The sequence below is a fragment of the Haemaphysalis longicornis genome, unplaced genomic scaffold, assembly GCF_048455015.1.
Source record: "Haemaphysalis longicornis isolate Haplotype H1 unplaced genomic scaffold, Haemaphysalis longicornis Haplotype H1 scaffold_3, whole genome shotgun sequence".
Taxonomy (NCBI): Eukaryota; Metazoa; Arthropoda; class Arachnida; order Ixodida; family Ixodidae; genus Haemaphysalis; species Haemaphysalis longicornis.
Genome location: NW_027526335.1, coordinates 10,508,535 through 10,512,977, shown reverse-complemented (window position 1 = coordinate 10,512,977; position 4,443 = coordinate 10,508,535). Strand labels below are relative to the sequence as shown.

The 4,443-nt window shown below is 49.9% G+C and overlaps 1 pseudogene across 1 annotated transcript; it reads left to right on the top strand.

The window, feature by feature from the left end:
* The first annotated feature begins 1,762 nt into the window (after positions 1-1,762).
* Positions 1,763-3,187, top strand: LOC144173944 (iripin-8 pseudogene; annotated as a pseudogene). Its single transcript, XR_013323407.1, has one exon. The product of XR_013323407.1 is annotated as an iripin-8 pseudogene (transcript).
* The last annotated feature ends 1,256 nt before the right edge of the window (positions 3,188-4,443 follow it).

Here is a 4,443-nt window from a genome sequence, read left to right as displayed (position 1 = left end):
GCAATTAAGAGTGGTCTGGCGCGAGTCGTCTAGCAGGGCGACGCCTAACCCGTCACACTGACTCAAAAACTGTGAAGTGTGAATAAGTTTGAAATGTGAATTAAGTGTGAAATGTGAACTGAGTGTGCACTAAGTGTGAACTGTGAAGTGCGAAGTGCAAACTAAGATCATATTCTATATACCCCCCTTCCCATCCCAACCCCAACCACCCCCTGATTGGCTATGGCCTTCCTTTCAAATAAGAGCTTCAACTAACTATCTAACTCTCGAAACGAGCAAGATCCGGAAACCGAAACTAAATCGAATAAAGCGGCAGCGACAACGAAAACCCGGCAACTTTTCTCTAAAAAAGGGGCGGCAAGAAAATAGTTGTGACAACGCCCTGAAAACGTGTACGGAGATCGTAGGTCGTATCGAAAATGAGCCAAATTCATTCGCCCAATAGGAGTTTGCTCTTGGCTCGACTGTTCAGGCTGTTTTGTGGGTGTTTTCGGAAGTTTCTTTCCGAGCTGACTTATTATGAATTCGGACGGCAATTAGGAGTTCGGCGAAAGATCTGTTCCCAGATGTCAACAACGAAGTGAACGGAAGACGATGTGAACGAAATGAAACTGAGACCGGAATGAAAAGAAACGATGATTTCATTTCGTCTCACCCGTCCCTACGAACTAATTCTGGTTATATAGGTGAAGCGTTTTGGAAATTCATGGCGAAGCAATGAAGAATTTGCTTACTTCGTGAGTTCCTTCAGGCGTGCCCAAGAAAATTATCCTAGGGAAGAATTCGAAAAGAGCTGCTAGTGGTGCCAAGAGGACTCACCTGCTCTCCATGCATGCTTATACTGTTCTTGAGACCCTGTTGCATAATGCCTTCTTCACCAAAACTCAATCGCACCATGCTTGAAAGTCAATTTAAATAGATTTTTCATAAAAATGCCGCATCAACTTGAGTGTTTCAATTCAATATTAGCCAAACCGAAACTTATCACCCCAATATCACTCAAATTTACGGCATATTTTTTAATTCCTTGTGGCCATAAGCTTCGCCTAGCTGACGCATAAAATAGTATATCATATAATAGCTTTGGCAGCGTTGCATTTAGGTCCGGTAACAAACTTCCGCTTGTTTCTTAAATTCGCGTTAGGTGTATCTGGCTCATTTCGAGAAAAAAAAAAACACCTCATAAAGTCGGCCTCCGTGTGGCGACCGAGCGTAATCGCCGGGTCCAGCGTTGTCGACGAACCAGCAATACAGGATCTGTATTGTTAGCAGCAGCGTGATCACTCACTGACGAGCGGTGGCGAATTTAAATCAGGGCGGAAATTTCAAGCCTGTAAATATAAATGAGCAAGACGCATTGCCATCTCGGAATTACACGCGGATGATAAGTGGCATCGAATGATAATTGTACGCTGCCCGTTGGTTCATTCGTGAGCCCGTGCGCACAAAAGCGGATGCAAAATGGCTGGTGTCGTACACGAAAGCTGCGCACAGCCGCCGAGCCACTGCTGGCATCAGCGGTCAGACGAGCGCGTACGTGCTCCAAGGCTATTCCCCTCTAACGCAGAAACAGGCAACTAGACGCTTGCACAGCGGTGTGAAATAAAAAACCGGCTGCGAGTGGTGAAGATAGACGCGAAACCCAAACACAGATAGAAGCAATGACGTGTATTTGGGGCGTACTGTCTTTCGAGAAGTGAAATCCGAGATCCTCTTTGGCGGCCGTGCCAAGACGGCGAGAGAAGAAAAATCGCACAGCACGGGCCGCTTTAAAAAGGTCCTCGGTGGTCGCAGGCGTTCGCAAAAACATCCGCAATGCTCGCCAAGTGCGTCTTCCTCGCGGTGCTCGTCACCCTTGTGCGTTCGGAAAGCGACGACGTCCTGCTCGCCAAGGCTCACAACACGCTTGCCGTCAACCTGCTGAAGCACCTGACGGCCGAGAGTCCTTCGGAAAATGTGTTCTTCTCCCCGACGAGCATCGCCACCGCCTTCGGCATGGCGTACGCCGGTGCCAGGGGAAGCTCTGAGGCAGAGCTAGCCTCTGCGCTCGGCCACACGGCCTTCAACCTCACCGACAGGCCGAGGGTGCTGGCGGCGTACAAGAAGCTGCTGGAGCTGGCGGCCTCGCCGAACGTCACGCTAGAGGTGGCCAACATGGTCCTGGCCCAGAATAACTTCGACGTCTCCGACAATTACAAGCAACAGCTGCATGAGGTCTTCGACGCAGAGCTGAGGTCAGTGGACTTTGCCAACGAGGGACCCAGAGTGGCAGCCGAAGTGAACTCCTGGGTTCGCGACAAGACTCGAGGAAAGATCACCAGCATCCTACCCGAGGGGCCGCCGTTGGATATTATCCTCTTCATCCTGAACGCTGTCTACTTTAAGGGCACCTGGGTGACCAAATTCGACGCCGCCCTAACGGAGGACAAGCCCTTTTTCAACGGCGGAACCACCGAGGTCAGAAAACCGGCGATGAACCTCCGGAGGCGCTTTCCGTACACGAGGATCAACGCCCTGAGCGCAAGCGCCGTGGAGATCCCGTACGAGGGGAATGACTTCAGCATGGTCGTGCTTCTTCCAGACACCAGAACGGGGGCGGATCAGGTTAGGGATGGCCTGTCGCTACCGGTTCTCGAAGATCTAGCCCACCAGCTCAGTTTCCGCGACGTCATTCTGAGACTGCCCAAGTTCGATATGAGCCTGCGCTACAATCTAGTGCCCGCCATGCGCGCGATGGGGCTCGATGGCGTGTTCGGAAGCAGGGCCAACTTCACAGGCATTAGTGAGAGCACGCTGGTGCGCATCTCGGACGCCGTGCACAAGGCGACGGTCGAAGTGAACGAGGAAGGCACCGTCGCCACCGCGGTCACAGGGATCTCGTTCATGCCGCTTTCGGCGCACTACCAACCACCGCCGCCGGTTGAATTCATCGTGGACCACCCCTTCATCTTCTACATCAGGGACCGCAACACCAACCGCATGCTCTTCATAGGCGAAGTTAAGCACCTTTAAGAAGCTGAGAAGGCTGGAACTTGTGGAACACTTGCCGGAGATCTCCGGCGGCAGCATCGTGCAGTTCGGAATACTCAGCGAACGGCAGCGAACACCACCGCGGTAAAACGCAGTGGTTAACGGGTGACCTGATGGGCTGTTAAAATAAATATACTTGTTGTTTTACACTCCTTCACCCTGTTCTCGTGTGCCAAACTTTTTTTTTTTCCCTCGCAAGCGCGAAAATAATATTCGAAATATGAAGTACACTGACAGACCTCACAATGTACATCACTAACGATAGAATTAGAGTTTCATATAGCGCCGTTGGTGGTGCAAGTTGCATTTATTTTTTGCAGCTTTTTAAAGCCCCATTTGTGGCTGTTCAACGAGCTGTATAGCTGTGCGATATTTTCGGTAGAGAAGCAGCGGACCATGCATGTTTGTCGGCGAATCAGCGGTATACGTGTGTCTGCGTGAAGCAGTGCTGTTACAGAGATGGACTCAACACCTAGAAATTCTTGCCAAAAACTGCTGATTTCGGAGATTTGATTGTTTGTAGTGTTTATCGCGCCGACGCAACGAAGGCGATGAGGCGCGCCGTAGTGGAGGGCTCCGGATTAATTTTGACCACCTGGGGATCTTTAACGTGCGCCGAAATCTCGTACACACGGACGTTTTTGCTTTTCGCCTCCATCAGAAAAGCGGCTGCCAAAGGCCTGGAATCGAACCAGCGACCTCGTGCTCAGCAGCGCAACGCCTTAGCCACTGAGCCATCGCGGCGGGTAAACTGATATCGGAGAAAAGCTGTAATGAAAAAAAAAATGCAATTTCTTGTTCGGCTACCTTCTTTCTGCCGCTCTCATTTTATGCATGCGATCTTGTCGCCCGTTCTTTTGCATTGTGTGCGTCCAAGAAGCGAAAGTGCGCCATTGCGTATGAAAACCCGGTTCTCAGATTGTTCGTTCGACCGTCAATGAATTTGTTCCTTCTACCTTCAATTAAACGAAATTCGATCTATTGTAACGTGCAACTGTCACGAATCTTCAAAACAATAGGCTATTCGGTAGACTGTGATTTTGTTTTTTCGACAATGGCTGAGTTAAAAGACCTAATTTTTGTGCTTTATATACCTCGTGCGCATGCTGCGGCACGGTCTCCACTGCGAAAATCAGAAGTGTGCATGAGCGCGCCTGACGCGCGCAAACCCCTTCTGTTCACGGCGTCACGCCTTGTACCTTAGTTTCATGATGTGCGAACCTTAGCCCAACAGCGTCCACAGATCATGAATATCCAGCTTTTGATGCCACTAAGTCATTATTATTAGCCTGATGTCTGTTAAAATAGGAAATTAATGCATCTTTCTTGAATTTGTGGGCCGCAGAACTCGGAATTCTTCCGAAAATAAAGAATGTGCACAGACTATACGCGCTTCATCTCAGCGTCGTGCAT